General features: G+C 41.4%; 1 protein-coding gene across 8 annotated transcripts in view; it reads right to left on the bottom strand.

The window, feature by feature from the left end:
• Positions 1 to 6,200, bottom strand: part of HERC1 (HECT and RLD domain containing E3 ubiquitin protein ligase family member 1) — a 214,073-nt gene extending 207,873 nt beyond the window's left edge. For 6 of the 8 annotated variants that reach the window (XM_055537693.1, XM_055537697.1, XM_055537698.1 and 3 more), the window contains exon 1: positions 6,039 to 6,198. The gene's annotated coding sequence lies outside the window, so the exon portion shown is untranslated. Of the gene's footprint in view, positions 1 to 6,038 lie in introns of all 8 variants that reach the window. The other 2 variants (XM_055537702.1, XM_055537694.1) reach the window with 2 other exon arrangements.
• Positions 6,201 to 20,753: the final 14,553 nt, after the last annotated feature.

Here is a 20,753-nt window from a genome sequence, read left to right as displayed (position 1 = left end):
TTCAGGTCACTGAAATAACTGCAGGGCGCTTTTTAAAATCAGTCGTCTCTGACAGAAAAAAAAAAATAGAAAGCACAATGACATATTCTGTTGGTTAAGGCTGTGGTAAAAACAGGTGCTCTCATACATTACTGAGGAATACAAATTAGTACAATCCTTCTGGAGAAAAATCTAGCAATCTCTAGCAAAATTACATATGTACAGAAACTTTGACCCAGAAATCCCATTTATAAAAATCTACCCTGAAGATATTAATATATCTTTTACACTACAAAAATACATATACACAGATCATGTACTATAAAATTGTTTATAAATGCAAAATGTAAAAAGCAACCTAAATACTCAAAGAAGAATGACTGAATAACTGAGGACACATCTACACAGGAGAGTACTATACAGCTATTAAAAAAAAAAAAAGAATGGAGAATATCTGAGAATCCCCTGGTGGTCCAGTGGTTAGAACTCAGCACTCTCACTGCTAGGGCCCCAGGTTCAATCCCTGCTCAGGGAATTAAAATCCCATAAGTCACACAGTGCAGTCAAAAATAAATTTTAAAAACTTTAATTAAAAAAATAAGAACGCAGAATATCAAAAGGATCACTTCAAAAGGATGAACTGTTGGAGTGATTACCAGGACACACTCATACACTGAAAAAAGGTGCACAGAATATCTATACCATGCCATTCTTCATATAAGAAAGAAAGGAACTGGAAAACAGTTTGGCAATTCCTCAAAAAGTTATCTTATGAACCAGTAATTCCACTCCCAAATATAAACCCAAAGGAACTGAAAACATATGTCCACATAAAAACTTGTATCTGAATGTTCATAATAGCTAAAAAAAAATGAAAATCAAATGTCTAATAAGTGTGCATGGATGAACAAAGTATGATATATTCATATAATGGAATATTATTCAGTCATAGGAAGGAATGAAGTACTGACACAGCCTACAACATAGATGAACCTAGAAAAGATTACGTTAAGTTAAAGAAGCTAGGCACAAAAGTCCACATATTATATAATTCCACATTTACATGAAATGAACAGAACAGACAAATTCATACAAACAGAAAGTAGACGAATGGTTACTAATGACTGGGGAAAGGGGAACAGGAAGTGACTACTAATGAATACAGGGTTTCGTTTCAGGGTAATGAAAATGTTCTAAATTAGCTAGTGGTAATGGCTGCAAAGCCTTATGAATAGACCGAAAAACAATGATTTTGTACACTTCAAAAAAGGAGGCTTTGTGTTGTGTGACTTGTACCCCAATTTAAAAACCTGTACGCAAGGGGAAAAAGAAATGTAAAACACATACACACACACAATCTATTCATTTGTGCAAAAGAGACAATGGAAGGATAAACCAGAAACTAAAAAAACTGGTTACCTAAAGTCATGGAAAGAAAACAGGCGAGGGAAAAGGTGGGGAGAAGAGAATGGGACCAGGGTAGTAGGAGTAAGAAGTGACAATTTTCTAAGTATATTTTAGTAATAGCAATGTCTCATATACCAAAATAAATAAAAATCAACCAGAACTGGGGGAACCCAAAATAGAATACAAAGAGTAAGAACCTAACTGCATTACAGATGAATAATATAACCACACTAAAGGAAATGAGGAAGAAAAGAATTAACCTAAGTAACTTTGAAAAACAGTATGTTGACAAGATACTAGAAAGTTAAAGACAAGAAAAAAACTTGTATACAAATAGTGCTCTCTAATTGGCAAATGTTCCTCAGAAGGGTGAGCAATTGGTCACTACTTGATGTGCATTCTAAAATTGAACAAATAAACTGGTATACAGTATTACAGATAATGAAAGCCAGGTTTCTCACCATTAGACAAAAAAAAGTTACAAATAAGAAAAGGTTGGAATGAATCTTGTGGTGTTGGGACTGGAATAGAACATGTAACTATGAACTCAAATATGGTTTTAATATACAGAGAAAGACAAATATAGAGATAAACATGTGTATATCTGTTTGCACATGTGAGCAGGTTAGTATATACATATATTTCCTTGCTCTGTCCTCTGAGGACCTAGGAGAAATGATACCTTAGTGAACATACCCAGCATTCAGGTCTTGATTTAAATTCTGGTCTCCAATAAAAGGAGTTGATTTCAGGACAGATACAAGGAAAATTACAAGATGAGCACAGACTATAGCCTGTGGTGCCAGAGTATAAGGAAGTACTAAAACAAGGGTGGAGGCCAACTGGAATGAGTTCCTAATGGCCAAAACTGGAAGAATCTGAGCAACAAAATGATGACACTATTGGATTAGAATCTTTAGAATATATATCCATGAAGTCACACTCATCAAAACAGATAATTTAACAAATGAGGAACGGACATCTCTTTCAGGAATGAGGGAAGTACAAAATCACCGGCAGGAAAAATATCACAATAATAACTGCTGCAGACAATATATACCAATGGTTGCTAAAATCAGTGGGAGAAAATTTGAGGAGAAACAGTGTATCACCATAGTCTCAAACTATCTCCCCTAAGATTATGTATCAACTACAAGAAGAAAAGTAACTTTATAGTGGAGAATACAGCAGAGTTCACCTTAAGCAATCAAGGTTAAAATATCACTAGCAATAAGACACATCAACACCATGTACCCTCTAACATCATGCACTGAGGACACATCCCCTCTGTAGTTTTCTTGCAAACATACAGGACCTCAATCTCAACATACAAAAACATGACAAACCCAAAATGAGAAAAATTATATAAAATAATGGGCTAGTACTCATCAGAAGTGTCAAGGTCATGAAAGAAAAGGAAAAACAGAGGAACTGTCACAGATTGGAGGAGATGAGACGAGAAAGATGTAACAACTAAATGAAATGTGGGATCCTGGATTAGATCCTGGAAGAGAAAAAAAAAAATACACTGGGAAAAAAACAGGTGACATTCAAATAAAGTCTGTAGTTTAATTAATAATATTTCACCAATGCGAATTTCCTGGGTTTGATCATTGTTATGTAAGTCCTCAACAGTAGAGGATGCTATGTGAAGGGAATCTGGAACCTTTTGTACTATCTTTGCAACATTTCTATAAGTCTAACATTATTTCAAAATAAAGTTAAAAATAAATGTGATGTGTGTGTGTGTGTGTGTGTTTAGTCATGTCTGACTCTTTACAACCCCACTGACTACAGAGCCCACAGACTGTAGCCCACTAGGCTCCTCTGTCCATGGGATTTTCCAGGCAAGAATACTGGACTGGAGTGCCAGTTCCTCCTCCAGGAGATCTTCCTGACCCAGAGATCAAACCTGTGTCTCCTTTGTCTTCTGCAATGGCAGGCAGGTTCTTTATCACTGAGCCACTTGGGAATCTCAAAAGCTAAAAATAAATAAAGTCCATCAATTGTCATTTTATGCAACTGTCTTAATTCCTTGTTCAGGGATCTCACCTGGAATTTAACATTCCCATTAATTTAAAGGGTCCAGTAAGTGACAGCAGAAGAAACTAAAATCATAAAAATCAGATCTAGCATCTAAAAAGTAAATTACCTACTTTATGTTTTTTTACACCTTCTACATTTTTTAGTCAAAAAAAAATCTGCTGCTGTTGCAACTTTACTGGCTTTGCAAACTCCTTTTAAAATGACCAATTTCTACATTTTTAGTATCATGATAATCTGCAGTGTGTACCCATAATACACAATAGTTTTATTTTCATAGAAAATTATCAATAGATTATAGTAAGTTTGTTACTTATTATTACACAGTTGTCCAACCACAAAATACAAGCTTTTTTTCACAAGTTAATTTGCTTTTATCCTAATATAAACTTTTCTCCACATCCTAAACCACAAAGTCATCAATTTTGTTATTTTAAGTTCTGAAAATCTGTATTTTAAAAAATCAGCTGTTCAATGTATGTAGTCTTTTTTAAAAAATTTCAGATATTGAGTAATTTAGTCTTTTTCTAGGAAAAAATGCTTAGGACATTAGAATTCCATTGTATTTATTATTTGCATCCTCTACTAACCAAACCAGCCTAATCAAGTCTTCTGAAATTGCTTCAATCAAATATTTTCATATATTTATATAATATTAACAAAGAAGTTAAGTGACGTGTTAACACTTGCTTTCTCCTCCACACACCACCAGGATGGCTGCATTGGGAATGGAATACATGACCAGCAAATGAATGGGTAAGTGTCACATGCAAACAGCATAACTAGAAATTTAAGAAGCAAAGTGATAAGAACCTTAGGGAAAGCAAAATTCATAAAAAGTTTAGAATTATAAGAGGCCTTAATAGGTCACTTAATCCATTCCAATGACAACCCCAAATAGATGACAATCTATCCTACTTGTAAAAGCTTCCAGTTTCAACATCCCTAAATGTCTCCTTCTGCCATATACAACCATCACGTGACTTGAGGGAATTATTACAAGACTATTCTTTGCTCCACCTAATGCTTTCTTTCCTCAAATAATATAACAATACATTTTAATTCACTTCCAAGATTTACCAACGTGTACAGGTACTTAATACATGTGTGTGTATATACACACACATATATGCATACAGACACCTAGGATACTCAATTTTGCTTGCATAAACACTAAAATCTACATAGTCAAAGGCACATGTCCAACACATTCCAATCACAAAAGCACTATGAAACATAAAATGTCACCCAATGATTTTGGTCTAAAAATAACCAATGGAAGTCAATTTTATAAAACCTTATGATAAATAGGTTTCTTCCCACCATGAATAATAAAAGTTTATTTGCTTTTCACAAACACTACTCCTTTACAGCACCGTCACCACAGGCATGATTGTAACAACACATATGTACTAGATCAAGTTGATAATAATTTTTAATGTTTTATTTTTCAAAAGCATTTAGCGAACAATCATTTTGGAAGAGGGCCCAGTGAAAGAGATAGTGATGATACAGTACAGCCAGTGCTAATGAAGAAACAGCCAGTTTTAATCAAGCAAGCCTAAGAAGTGACTCAAATAAAACAAAACAGTTTTGTCAAGTCCCAATCAAGGATGAGCCAAACACTATTTGAAAAAATTAGTGTCTGTTAGGAAACAAACCAGAATGTTAAGCTTGACATGCTACCTCTGGAAATGGAACTACAAGGATAGGTTAGTTTGCTCAGATTTGGTATTCCCTGTTATCCTGAGTATCCTTATTTTCTACAGTATAACAGAAATCGTTTTTCAATTAAGGCAAAGTCCGTCCCTGTGTTTTACAGCTCTCTACGATGCATAGCATGTCTTTTACATAACCCACTGGGAGAGGTGGGAGGTGGTATCAGCTCTGGTCCTTCTCGTGTCTCCCATGAACCTGCCACCCATCACAAAAAAGGTTTCACCATGTTCTTTGAGACAGCTCCTGTCATCATCCTCCTCATCTCACCCCAGAGACTTAACAATGCATCTCTTCTCCTCTCCCTGTAGCAGAAGCTTTATAAATTATGAGGCGGAAGATTCGGAGAAAGATTTACCAGATGATGAGCCTTCCCCACCCAAAAGGCATAGAAAAGGGTTGAAAGGCACGTCGTCCCAACCTCCACCCGTCAAAAGGGAGAAGATAACGGTGAGCACCGGGGTCGCGGCTCTCCTCGGATCCCGAGAAGGAGTCGGGCCGCCACTCCACCCCAGCCCACCGCCCGCCCCGGTCCAAGCCCTGGCCGGGGGCGGGGCTCTCGTTAGCGGATAAAGGGGTGGGGAAGGTGGTCAGCGATGCGACCACCGAGGGCCGAGGGACAGGTAGCAAGCCGCTGGAGGGGCGGGTCCCTCCGCCCTCTGGGGTCGGCGGCTCGGCTTCTAACGCGGCTCTGCAGGCGCCTGGGAGGCAAGAGGCCTCAGGAGGCAGGGGAGCCGCACCGCGCCAGGAGAGTTTCCTCAGGCCTCCGCTGGCCGCCCACCCGGGACCCCGGCGGCCCCTCTCGGCGGTGGCTCCCGAACGGCTCCGGCCGGCCATGCCGGGCCGGCGGGACGCATGCACAGGCGGCCAGGAGAGCAGAAAGGAGGCGTTACCATACGCGGCTCCAGAGCTGACGGGGGTGGGACAGAGCTCCGGCGACCCGCGGCAGCTGCTGCGGTGGCCGCGTCCTTTATTTTTGCTGCAGCAGCGGCGACTTGTCAAAGGGAAAGACGTAAGAGGCGGCGGCAGCGGCGGCAGGCGGGTCTCGCGGGACTTGGGCGGAACTCTCGCGCAGTTTGGAGCCCTCGCCCCGCCCACCAGGCCCAGCGCGGGAGGCGAGAGCGACTGGGGGAGGAGCACACGGGCGAGGTTGCTGGAGGACGGCAAAAGGGACGGGGATTTAATGGATGGGGGTGGGGAGCTTAGCTTCTGGGAACACCCCGCCGCGGCGCAGCTCTCACCTTTCAGCCTTCGCGGAGTCTGCACTCCTCGGATTCCGCCTACGAACACAGTTAGGAGCGTTTCATAAAGGGCGATGAGGAGTACGGGGGTGACCAGCGCTCCCCCTTTTCCTCGTGGTGGGCGTGGAAGACCCCACCGCCCCGCCACCTGGTGCTGCGGGATGGAGGAACGCCGGGAAAAACTGGCTGCAGGGGCTGGGCGGCCACACCCCTTTATCTCGGACCCGCGCGACGCGCTCAGTGTGCTTTATCTCCCACGACAACCAGCTCAAGACTTCTGGCCGGTCAGGTTCTGTCACGTGAAAGCGTTTCACTTGACTGAGTTCTAGCTTATTATTCGTGTCTTTGCGCTGCAGGAATGCCAAAACCCCGCAGTCGCTGGGGCCTGCGAGGACTCTTTTTTTTTTTTTTTTCTCCTGAGCAACACGGGTAAATTATGACCTTGATCTCGACCTCTACAATGAAGTCTTCTGAGTGAAGGGTCCGTGACTGGCTTAGTCATCACTATGTCCCCCAGCACCTAACACCGGTCCAGGTGCTCATTAAATTGTCGAATGACAATACCTGGCCGCTTCTTCCTTCTGTACCTGTTCTTACTCCAAGACTGCATTTTTAGTCATCATCCTGGTATCCTTCGTTGGAAATTTTCTAACAAGCACCAATATGTGTCACTGACTGAGATCATGGAGCCGATCTTTGCCCTCACAGTCTAACTGGGGACATATGAGGAATGTACAACATACAGGCCATGTAGGTGTCACTAATGTAAAAAAATTGTGGTATAGGCAGAAAAGGGAGTGCTTGTCCCATGGATATATGGGAAGCAGTTTAGCCCAAGAGTCACTTAACTGTCAAATAATTTATCTCAGTGTCAGACATAGGTGAGAGGGAATTCTGGAGTCCCACTCACCAGGTATGTGACTTTGGACAAGTTGCTTGAGCTCTGAACCTCAGAGGGCCTTTATCTGTTAACTCATAATGTTAGTTCTTATTATCACAGGGTGTCTGTGAAGAATAAAATGTATATAAATCTCTTAACATTAATTAATCATTAAATGCTAAGCCTTATTGTGTGTATAACTTATAAGTTTCTATCTGTGAAATGTATGACTATTTCTGGTAAACTAGATGTGAGGGACTGGGTATCTGTGAAGTGATGTCATTGTTACCAGTGCTTTATGATCTGGGTATTGTGTGTAAAGCTGAAACAAGATTAACAAGTTCCCTTGCCAGCCTCATGTTAGCTTGTTGATGATGTAGGCATCAGTGCCACTCGAAGCATCCCATGACATTCCATTTTTCTTGGATTTGTAAAACTTCACTAGAACGCCACTTATTTTAAAGGCAAATTGAGACATTCCCTCCTTTGCCCTCTCCTTAGCTTCCCCCCTCAGGACAGTGTGGAAAGGAGAAAGGGATACAATTGACTCCAATTGCATACAATTATGAAATACAAATAATATCAGCAAGTAAGCCCTGAATTCCTTCCACCCTCACCTTCATCACTCCTCCCCCTTTCTTGGCCACTCTTAAATAATCAAATCAACATCTGCTAGGGACTTCGCCAGTGATCCAGTGGCAGGGGGCCTGGGTTCGATCACTGGTCAAGGAACTAGACTAAAAATTTTTCATGCCAGAACTAAAAGATCCCATATACCGCAGTGAAGATCAAAGATCTGATGTGCCACAACTAAGACGCGGTGCAGCCAAATAAATATTTTTTAGAAACAGCAACAAAGAAAAATATCTACTGAAGTCTCATAATCAGCATCATACTCTAAATTCTACCAGTTGATTTTATTCAAATTTCCCCTGGAGAAAAATGTTGCTGATGAGGGGGTGGGGTCATGGGGAGTTGGTGGAAATAAAGGGAACCGAAAACCAAGGCCTCATCTTTGTAGGCTCCTGCCTGATCTTGGAGCTATACACTCTGACCACCACAACCAGCTACATCTTTTCTCACACACACATCATCCCCATCTCATACCACATACTCCACAACCCTACAACTCAACCAGGAGGTCCCAGATAGAGGAAGTGGAAAATCAACAGAAAAATACATTTTTTTCATCTTTCATCTGTATATGGGGAATATGATACGAAGAGCTGACTCATTTGAAAAGACCCTGATGCTGGGAAAGATTGAGGGCAGGAGGAGAAGGGGACGACAGAGGATGAGATGGTTGGATGGCATCACTGACTCAATGGACATGAGTTTGGGTAAACTCTGGGAGTTGGTGATGGACAGGGAGGCCTGGCGTGCTACGGTTCATGGGGTCACAAAGAGTCGGACACGACTGAGCAACTGAACTGAACTGAAATAAAAAGTGGAGCTAAGTCACAGGTGAAAGCAACCAACAGGAGGCAGAACAGGGAGAAAGTTGAAAGGATTCAGGGGGTAAGTTTGTTTTGGGCTCCAGAGCAGGAATCCACAATCGTGAGTCCTGGTGACTCCTGAAATTGCAGCTTATCTGCCCTCAGTTTACACAGCCTTTCTGAATCTCCTCTAACATCTGTAAATAGGGCCAATAATGGATATCTTACCTGCCTTGGGTATCATGGGAGTCGAATAACACAGGAAAGTACTTGTAAGCCTAAAACTCTGCAGATATGATGCATTATTTTCATTCGTTCATTTAACAGATCTTTGTTGAATGCCTATCATAAATTAGGCACTTGTGCAAGACTCAGAATATACTAAGTTGAGCAAGCTTTAATACCTACCTTCAGTGAGCTTATGGTGTAATGGGAGGGGGAAGGGAAGAGAGTTGATTAGTATAATACAGTGTGAGGAGACTGCAAGTGACAAGGGTATGGGGGGAAGGATTGAGTGAGAGGAAGGACAGGGCTGAAACACATCCTGGAGAAGGTTTTTTAAGCCTAGCACACATCTTGAGAATCCAGCCCATTTCCTAAAGAGCAATTCGTAAATCAACTCCAAAATAACTTCAAGAAATTGCTCTGTTGTGGGTTGTGAATTTTGCTTTGTTCTAATAAAACTCACAGCTCCTAAACAATTAGAAAAGAGCCTTTGATGTGGAGTCATTGTATATACCCATTAGTTTTGAAGAAAGATGGAATTAATGGAGGGAAAAATCAGTGGTATCTTCATTAGAAACATTTTGTTCTTACAGCTTCTGTTTAAATACCAAAGAAGGAGAATACATTCCCCTTCACTTACTTGGTCTCCAGGAGTTTCCTTCAGCCAGTCTTTCTGATCCAAGCAATACTGCCTATCAGAGAAGCTTTTCCAAAATGTGAAAACAATACCTTATTTGTATGTGTTTCTGTATATTCCACTTCTTTTTTTTTTTTACAAAAAGACTGAGATAGATATCAGCACTATCCTTAAGCATGTTCCAAGAGAGTGTATATATTATTCAATTATTTCTCACATTTATTGGTGCCTGCTGTGTATAAGACTTCATGCTGAAACTATAGGCTGTATGAAGCAGGTCCATGCCATTTGGGTCCTGAAAAGTGAAAATGGAGATAAATGTCCATGAAAAGATAGCTGAACTACCAACAATGTGGATTCCACTCCCCTGTATTTTTTGTTGGTGGAATGAGCAAAATTGTAAAGTTAAGACACCCAATTTCTGAAACTCATTTACCTTACCACTCCACAAGAGAAGCAGGATCCAAAGGAAGGGTGAGATATTTATTGCAAGTTGATATTTATAGATGTATGATAGATATTTTAGTAGGTCCTCTGGAATACATCATTCTTTAAACAGTATAACCCATTGCAACTTTCTCTGGGTACTCATAAAATTGGAAACTGACCAAACCCAAGGACTAATTAAATTATTCTGGAAGACAGAGACTTGCATGGAACAAACAAAATCAGCAATCAATAAAAAGCAGTATGATTTGAGCTAAAAGATTGTGCAGAAAATAAATAGTCTCAAAAAAGAGATTTCTAGACAGAACTTCACCTTGGAGCTGATAGCTAAATAGAAAAAGTTACATATTCTGATAATAATGTATTCTCAAAATACCAACCTCCAGGTCACAAAAGTTGCCTAGAATTTTTGTTAAGTGTATCTACTGAGAACACGCTCCGTATGTATTTTCTCCCACTCGGTACATCTTTTCTCCCTAATGAATTATTGATCTGTCAAAGAGGTTTCAAGGGAAGCAGGGATACTAAAAATAGGGCCACAAGTTTGACAGGTAGTTCTTTTGGAAATGGAGTCCCTTGTCATTGAATGCAAACTTTACAGAGTTCCCACTAGAAATTCACATTCTAAGTGAAATTTCACCTAAAGCAGGACCATCCATTATCTCACCAGTATTCACTGCCCTCATTAGTTCCTTAAGGCCATAATTCAGTTACCATTTTTAGGTAAATTAGCTTATTTTTACAAGAGCTTGTGAGTGTTGTTTCATCAAAACACAACTGTCTGAGGCAGACAGTTTTTCTCACTCAGCAGCAGGGAATGGAACATTTATCCTGAGGAAAGAAAATGAAGCTACAGGGGGGAAAGGGTGCCTCCACTGAGAAGGGAAAAAGTATATAGTGCTGCCCATACCAGACACTATGGTAGCACAGTGGGAATAAGATGAACAAGGCATATCTTTGTTCTAGAAAGAAAGTAGTAGAGGGGAAGTATATACAAATAATTGTAACACAAGTTATTAATAGAAAGTTCTGAATACTATAAAAGAAAGTGACAGAAACTTGCTGCCTGAACTTGTTTGGCAAAGAAAAGAAGAAGAATTAGCTTAATGAATCCAAAAAAATGTCAACAGTCAAAATCAGGTGGTGGGGGACAGTAAACCGAGGCTTCAGGAACTTGTAGAACCAAGAACTTCAGCACCACCAGAATTCCCTTGCTGCATCTTTGCTTCCCTTGTTGCATTGGCTTCAGTTTCTTTCAAGACTGACTTTCTTCATATATCAGAAAATACAGTACCCCCAAGTTTTCCACCTTACTATTTCCACCATTAGAAAGGGACTATCATTCTTAATTCAAGTTTGAAATTAAGAGAGAAAACGTGCTGATTGGCCAGGCTAGGATCAGTGCCCTTCCCTAGGACAATCCCAGGGGGCCAAGAGGAAGTACAGGGTAGGACATAGATATACATCTTAGTATTCGCTAATGGTTTGAGAAGTGGGAGACGTGTGTTTAAAAGCAGCTGAGTCTTGTAAGGCTATACTCTGGGAACTGGAAGGTCTGAAGTTAGCATCTATACAAGGAGCAGATCAGGAGATCAGGAAGGGAAGAACTGTTTTGGCCCAAAATCATGGCGAACATTCACTTGACTGTCAGGCTAACACAGGGTTGAAACTTTGGTCCTTGTTCCAATTGATTAGTGCTTTGTTATTTCAATCAAGATGCTGTAAAACAGAGTGGATCTCTCACATTGACTTCGTACGTCACATAGTGAGATTTGGGATCATTCTTCAGCTGGGTGACTTTAGGTGAATATCTTAACCAACCTGAGCCTGAATTTCTTCACTGAAAATAATAGTATAAGGACAGCTAACATCTATTGAGGGAAGGCCCTGGTGGTTCAGTGGTAAAAAATCCAAGTGCCAATGCAGGAGATGTGGGTTTGATCCCTAGGTTGGGAAGATCCTCTGGAGAAGGAAAATGCAACCCACTTCAGTATTTTTGCCTGGAAAATACCATGGATGAGTTGCCTGGCAGGCTATATATAGTCCATGGGGTCACAAGAATCTGACTTGACTTAGGAACTAAACCAACACCAGCATCATTTATTGAATCTAAGTGTTCTAAGCACTTTTCAAACACGATTTCATCTAATCCTCAGAACAACCCTAAAGGGCTCTATAAATATGTGATAGAAATCCCCACTCACAGGATTATTGTAAAGATTAAAGAAACCATGTAAGTTGCAGAGCCCATTTGCCTGGCACACAGCCAGTACTCAATAAATCATTATTTTTAACTATCTGTTTCCCAGAAAAGGAAACTCTCCTCATTTCCTGATTGCCTTGGGCACCAAAAGCTGATATTTTGAGAAAACAGAAAACAAACTAAGGGAAGAACTCTATGACCCCTTATCTCTGACATAGAGAGGGTTGGTTAGGCTTGACTTAATGGGGCTAAAATAGGCCAGGAAGAGAAACACTATAGAATACTAGAAAGTAGGATATTGAGAAATGTCGTTGTGGAATACCAACTGAAAGGACTGGGCTAATCTTCTCTTTCTTTCTATTTAAAAGGATAAAATTTCCCCTCTAAAGTTTCATCTATATTGCTGATCTAAAGAGCCATTTGAAGTTTCTCTTCTCTTTGTTCTGAATGTTGTCAAATGACTGGGATTATTCAACTAAAGGAAGAAACTAATATTCACTGAGAAAAACCAATGTGCTTGGGCTCTCTACTGAGCTCTTTAGATACATTAATATCTTTTACTTCCACCACCATCCAGTAAAGCGAGTATTTTCTCTGCATTATATAGATAAGGAAACTGAGGCTGACACTTTAGAAGTGACTTGGTGCAGGTCACCAGCTGGAATACAAACACAGTTCTGTCTGACATCAAAGCCTAGAATACAAAATAGTAAGTCCCAGGACTTCCCTGGTGATCCAGTGGCTAAAACTCCATAATCCCAATGCAGGGCATCCAGGTTCAATCCCTGATCAGGGACCTAGATTACACATGCTGCAATTAAATCCCAGTGCAGCCAAATATAAATAAATAAATAAAATAGTAAGTCCCACTTTCTTGCCAGAGAGAGATGTTCTAGGCATGGATACTGCCAAAACCTGAGAAAAAATGGTGAAATAATAGATGCTTCTCAACTTCTCCTTCCCCTACCCTTTCTCCCATGGCCATCTTCCTCTTATTTTTGACAACACCTAGGCTCCAGGCTGTCTCCTCATCAAAATGTATTGTATCTGTCCTTTCCTACACTTTACCATAGCAGTATTGTGTCCTAAAGTGTGCTCATCTCTCTAGTTAACACATCTGCATTCTAAATTGGGCTTTCTGGGAGTTTGGCAGTAATATTAAGAAATAATTTTTTTGAAAAAGAGAGAGAAATCAAATGATGGAAATTTCAGAAACTGGAAGAGGAGACTGGATCAGACCAGACAAGTAGGCCTCTGAGAGCTCCCCAGGTTGTGCTACATAACTCTTCACCCCACCTCACACCCCAGCTGTGAGTTCCCTGAAAGCTGAGCCTGGGGCTGTCATGTGCAGTGCCTGAAAGTCAATAAATACATAATGAATGAATAAATGAAAGATACTTGAAACACATGACTTCCCCTTACTTCAGACGAACCCAATGAACGTGCCAGACGTTTGGGTGACAGGATCTTTATCCTCCTTTGGCAGAAGATTCCTTCCCATCTCCTCCCTCAGTGAGCTTTGCCAACTTCAGATGGGACTACAATGAAACATGTCTTAGAGAATGACAATGGGCCCCACCGTTATGAAATATGGAATAAAGCTTTCAAAAGCACAAAGAGAATGAAGAACAGGTTTGCCTGTGTGTGGCAGTGAATGTGAGTTACTGCAGACAGTTAAAACCAACACCAAAAATCCAACAGGATCATCAGTTTCTTGAGAAATATTCAACAAAGACTAGTCAAGATACTTTTGACTTGTGGATGGACTCCTGGTTGCAAACCAAAGCAGTAGAAATAAAAAGGGACTTTACTGATTCATATAACTGAAGATTTCATGGGTATATCAATCTTAAGGAATGGCTGGACGCAGGTAATCAAAAAAATCATTATGCAATTCAGTCTCACATTCCATCTCAAGACCCTGCATTCTTCCAGGGTGGCTTCATTCCCAAAGTAGCTCTCTGCATATGGAAAGAATCATGACACCTAATAGCCCCAGAAATAGTAGGGACCTAACAGAAGCAGAAGATATTAAGAAGAGGTGGCAAGAATACACAGGAGAACTGTACAAAAAAAGATCTTCATGACCAAGATGATCACGATGGTGTGATCACTCACCTAGAGCCAGACATCCTGGAATGTGAAGTCAAGTGGGCCTTAGAAAGCATCACTACGAACAAAGCTAGTGGAGGTGATGGAATTCCAGTGGAGCTATTTCAAATCCTGAAAGATGATGCTGTGAATGTGCTGCACTCAATATGCCAGCAAATTTGGAAAACTCAGCAGTGGCCACAGGGCTTGAAAATGTCAATTTTCATTCCAATCCCAAAGAAAGGCAATGCCAAAGAATGCTCAAACTATCGCACAATTGCACTCATCTCACACGCTAGTAAAGGAATGCTCAAAATTCTCCAAGCCAGGCTTCAGCAATACGTGAACCGTGAACTTCCTGATGTTCAAGCTGGTTTTAGAAAAGGCGGAGGAACCAGAGATCAAATTGCCAACATCCGCTGGATCATGGAAAAAGCAAGAGAGTTCCAGAAAAACATCTATTTCTGCTTTATTGACTATGCCAAAGCCTTTGACTGTGTGGACCACAACAAACTGTTGAAAAATCTGAAAGAGATGGGAATACCAGACCACCTGACCTGCCTCTTGAGAAACCTGTATGCAGGTCAGGAAGCAACAGTTAGGACTGGACATGGAACAACAGACTGGTTCCAAATAGGAAAAGGAGTATGTCAAGGCTGCATATTGTCACCCTGCTTATTTAACTTATATGCAGAGCACATCATGAGAAATGCTCCGCTGGAGGGAGCATAAGCTGGAATCAAGATTGCCGGGGAAAATATCAATAACCTCAGATATGCAGATGATACCACCCTCATGGGCAGAAAGTGAAGAAGAACTAAAGAGCCTCTTGATGAAAGTGAAAGAGGAGAGTGAAAAAGTTGGCTTAAAGCTCAACATTCAGAAGACTAAGATCATGGCATCTGGTCCCATCACTTCATGGCAAATAGATGGGGAAACAGTGAAAACAGTGTCAGACTTTATTTTTCTGGGCTCCAAAATCTGCCGATGGTGACTGCAGCCATGAAATGAAAAGATGCTTACTCCTTGGAAGGAAAGTTATGACCAACCTAGATATCATATTGAAAAGCAGAGATATTACTTTGTCAACAAAGGTCCATCTAGTCAAGGCTATGGTTTTTCCAGTGGTCATGTATGGATGTGAGAGTTGGACTATAAAGAAAGCTAAGCGCCAAAGAACTGATGCTTTGAACTGTGGTGTTGGAGAAGACTCTTGAGAGTCCCTTGGACTGCAAGGAGATCCAACCAGTCCATCCTAAAGGAGATCAGTCCTGGGTGTTCATTGGAAGGACTGATGTTGAAGCTGAAACTACAATCCTTTGGCCACCTCATGCGAAGAGCTGACTCATTTGAGAAGACCCTGATGCTGGGAAAGATTGAGAGCAGGAGGAGAAAGGGACGACAGAGGATGAGATGGTTGGATGGCATCACCGACTCGATGGACATGGGTTTGGGTGAACTCCAGGAGTTGATGATGGACAGGGAGGCCTGGTGTGCTACAGTTCATGGGGTCGCAAAGAGTTGGACACGACTGAGCTACTGAACTGAACTGAACTGAGCTGAACATCTATAGAATTCTATGTTGTTCTTAGAACTCTTTAAAAAAAATATTAACAAAAAACAAATGAAACCCCAAAATGCATAGCAAAATCTAAGGTGAACATTCTTGTCACCACCATTGGATCAAGAAATAGAATCTTGCCATCTACTTCAAAAGCCCCATACATGGGCCCCTTTCTAATCACAACCCTCCCCAGATCCTGATTTTTTAATGACCATCCAAATGTATATCCCTAAACTGAACTGAAATGGACTGGAATGGGTGAATTTAACTCAGATGACCATTATATCTACTACTGCGGGCAGGAATCCCTCAGAAGAAGTGGAGTGGCCATCATGGTCAACAAAAGAGTCCGAAATGCAGTACTTGGATGCAATCTCAAAAACGACAGAATGATCTCTGTTTGTTTCCAAGGCAAACCATTCAATATCACAGTAATCCAAGTCTATGCCCCAACCAGTAACGCTGAAGAAGCTGAAGTTCAACGGTTCTATGAAGACCTACAAGACCTTTTAGAACTAACACCCAAATAGATGTCCTTTTCATTATAGGGGACTGGAATGCAAAAGTAGGAAGTCAAGAAACACCTGGAGTAACAGGCAAATTTGGCCTTGGAGTACGGCATGAAGCAGGGTGAAGACTAATAGAGTTTTGCCAAGAAAATGCACTGGTCATAGCACCCTCTTCCAACAACACAAGAGGAGACTCTACACATGGACATCACCAGATGGTCAACACCAAAATCAGATTGATTATATTATTTGCAGCCAAAGATGGAGAAGCTCTATACAGTCAGCAAAAACAAGACCGAGAGCTAACTGTGGCTCAGATCATGAACTCCTTATTGCCAAATTCAGACTTAAATTGAAGCAAGTAGGGAAAACCACTAGACCATTCAGGTATGACCTGAATCAAATCCCTTATGATTATACAGTGGAAGTGGGAAATAGATTTAAGGGACTAGATCTGATAGAGTGCCTGATGAACTATGGAATGAGGTTGGTGACATTGTGCAGGAGACAGGGATCAAGACCATCCCCATGGAAAAGAAATGCAAAAAAGCAAAATGGCTGTCTGAGGAGGCCTTACAAATAGCTGTGAAAAGAAGAGAAGCAAAAAGCAAAGGAGAAAAGGGAAGATATAAGCATCTGAATGCAGAGTTCCAAAGAATAGCAAGAAGAGATAAGAAAGCCTTCTTCAGCGATCAATGCAAAGAAATAGAGGAAAACAACAGAATGGGAAAGACTAGGGATCTCTTCAAGAAAATCAGAGACCAAGGGAAAATTTCATGCAAAGATGAGCTCGATAAAGGACAGAAATGGTATGGACCTAACAGAAGCAGAAGATATTAAGAAGAGGTGGCAAAAATACACAGAAGAACTGTACAAAAAAGATCTTCATGACCCAGATAATCACAATGGTGTGATCACTGACCTAGAGCCAGACATCCTGGAATGTGAAGTCAAGTGGGCCTTAGAAAGCATCACTACGAACAAAGCTAGTGGAGGTGATGGAATTCCAGTTGAACTGTTCCAAATCCTGAAAGATGATGCTGTGAAAGTGCTGCACTCAATATGCCAGCAAATTTGGAAAACTCAGCAGTGGCCACAGGACTGGAAAAGGTCAGTTTTCCTTCCAATCCCAAAGAAAGGCAATGCCAAAGAATGCTCAAACTACCGCACAATTGCACTCATCTCACACGCTAGTAAAGGAATGCTCAAAATTCTCCAAGCCAGGCTTCAGCAATACGTGAACCGTGAACTTCCAGATGTTCAAGCTGGTTTTAGAAAAGGCAGAGGAACCAGAGATCAATTGCCAACATCCGCTGGATCATGGAAAAAGCAAGAGAGTTCCAGAAAAACATCTATTTCTGCTTTATTGACTATGACAAAGCCTTTGACTGTGTGGATCACAATAAACTGTGGAAAATTCTTCAAGAGATGGGAATACCAGACCACCTGATCTGCCTCTTGAGAAACTTGTATGCAGGTCAGGAAGCAACAGTTAGGACTGGACATGGAACAACAGACTGGTTCCAAATAGGAAAAGGAGTACGTCAAGGCTGTATATTGCCACCCTGTTTATTTAACTTATATGCAGAGTACATCATGAGAAACGCTGGACTGGAAGAAACACAAACTGGAATCAAGATTGCCGGGAGAAATATCAATAACCTCAGATATGCAGATGACACCACCCTTATGGCAGAAAGTGAAGAGGAACTCAAAAGCCTCTTGATGAAAGTGAAAGTGGAGAGTGAAAAAGTTGGCTTAAAGCTCATGGCATCCAGTCCCACCACTTCATGGGAAATAGATGGGGAAACAGTGGAAACAGTGTCAGACTTTATTTTTGGGGGCTCCAAAATCACTGCAGATGGTGACTGCAGCCATGAAATTAAAAGATGCTTACTCCTTGGAAGGAAAGTTATGACCAACCTAGATAACATATTCAAAAGCAGAGACATTACTTTGCAAACAAAGGTTCGTCTAGTCAAGGCTATGGTTTTTCCTGTGGTCATGTATGGATGTGAGAGTTGGACTGTGAAGAAGGCTGAGCGCCGAAGAATTGATGCTTTTGAACTGTGGTGTTGGAGAAGACTCTTGAGAGTCCCTTGGACTGCAAGGAGATCCAACCAGTCCATTCTGAAGGAGATCAGCCCTGGGATTTCTTTGGAAGGAATGATGCTAAAGCTGAAACTCCAGTACTTTGGCCACCTCATGCGAAGAGTTGACTCACTGGAAAAGACTTTGATGCTGGGAGGGATTGGGGGCAGGAGGAGAAGGGGACGACAGAGGATTAGATGGCTGGATGGCATCACTGACTCGATGGACGTGAGTCTGAGTGAACTCCAGGAGTTGGTGATGGACAGGGAGGCCTAGCATGCTGCGATTCATGGGGTCGCAAAGAGTCGGACACGACTGAGCGACTGATCTGATCTGATCTGATCTGAAACTGAACTTTAGTCTTGCCCATTCCAAGTCGATACATCCCTAAATATCTTTCAACCCTTATCTCTCCCTCTACCCCTTTACCCAATCTGTTGAAGAATGCTTTTGACTTGCACAAATGCCCAGTCTGAATTTTACTGATTGCATATTCTTGATGCAGTTTGACATGTTTCTCTGCCCCCTAAATTTCCTGCAAATATGTAGCTGCATTCAGAAACTGGATTAGACTCAGGTTTGATCCCTTTTGGCAAGACTAAAAGCAATGTTTGGCAAGACCGCAGGAAGCACACCATGCCTTTTTAAGATGTTAATGTCTACTGATGTCTAATATCCATATCTACTAATTCACCAAGGGTTCCTGAATGATGATGTTCTAATTAAAGGATTAGCAAACAATGGACTGTAGACCAAATCTGTCAAACTTCCCCTGTTTTTAGAAATAAAATATTATTGTCAGGAAGTGACAGTTAGTCCTGAAATGCCAAATCCCGTCTCTTGGTATGCACCAGGCCTCCAGTCCCCTCTGAGGTTCTGGAATCTGCCTGGGACCAGATTAGGGTACAGTTTCCCAAAAGTCACAGACTTTTGAATATACAGACTTTCATCCTTCTCCTTGAGATAGCAAGGACTCTCCTTTCACTCTCCTTACTTCCAGCTATCCCACCCTGGAACACTTAACCTTACCTTCAGAATAATCCCCTCTAAGACACTCAATCTTTTGGAAACCAAACCTCAGACAGCAGGCTGCCTTAGGTAACTTCTTCTACCTTCTAACTATGGGGCTTCTAGAAGCCCCATAGTTCAAGCTTCTTCTGAGGTGGGAAACCCAAAGTCTGTCCACCTGCTTAGCACAAGGAGGGAAAATCCCAAGAATAAACAACAACAGCAACAAAAGACTGTCATTCTTTCTAATTCTCCCACAACAGCAGAAGCAAAATACAGCATCTCAATAAATTTTCCTGCCACAACTTCTCTGCTCCCATATACAAAAGAAAGTGTTATCTTGACTTCTCTGGTAGTTCAGTGGATAAGAATCTGCCACAATGACACAAGTTTGGTCCGTGACTGGGAAGAGTCCACACACTGCTGACCAACTAAGGCGGTGTACCACAACTGCTGAGCCCACACCCTAAAGCCCATAAGCTGCAACTACTGAAGCCCATGCACCTAGAGCTTGTGCTCTGCAACAGGAGAAGCCACTGCAGTGGGAAGACTGCACGTCATGATGAAGAGCAGCCCCTGCTCACTGCAACTAGAGAAAGCCCGCGTAGTGATGAGCCCAACCAAAGCCCAACCAAAAAGCAATCAATTAATTAATTTAAAAAATAAAAAAGAAAGGGTTATCTGGTTATTCCACATCTTTATGAATCCCCTTTTCTTGCAAATAATGGAAAACTCACTCAAATTCATTGAAGGAAAATAGGGAGTCTATTAAAAGGACCCAAGGGCAGGAGTAGCATGTCCTCACTCATGAGGAATGAGAGCCAGGACCAGGAGAGCTGCCTCTGAGCATCATCAGCCCTCACAGTACCCCCATCATGCCTCTTGTTTTGCATCTGCTCTATTCTCCTTCCTTTGCAAACCACCTCTCCTTGTTTCTTGTCCCCATGACAGAAAGCACCCATCCTGTGGCTCCCAGTTTCTGTCTTCTCAATACAAGAGCCCAGCAGATATTCACTGGTATCTCTCAAAGGTCAAAGTTACTAGATGAACAAATCTGCTGGCTCCACCTCTGGAGTTTGCAGACATTCCTTCCACTCATGTCCTATCAACCAAAACTTATTCAAGTGACCACACCTAGCTATAAGGGAAGCTAGATTATGTGGTCTCTAACTAGATGATCATAGGCTTGGTGGGATCTATTACTAAAAGGAAAAGGATGGGGGGTGGGGTGGGGAGGATAGCTCCTAGAGATAGTTAGCTGCCTTTCCACACAGTT

Source organism: Bubalus kerabau, chromosome 10, assembly GCF_029407905.1.
Source record: "Bubalus kerabau isolate K-KA32 ecotype Philippines breed swamp buffalo chromosome 10, PCC_UOA_SB_1v2, whole genome shotgun sequence".
NCBI classification, from domain to species: domain Eukaryota; kingdom Metazoa; phylum Chordata; class Mammalia; order Artiodactyla; family Bovidae; genus Bubalus; species Bubalus kerabau.
This window is presented reverse-complemented; position numbering and strand designations above follow the sequence as displayed.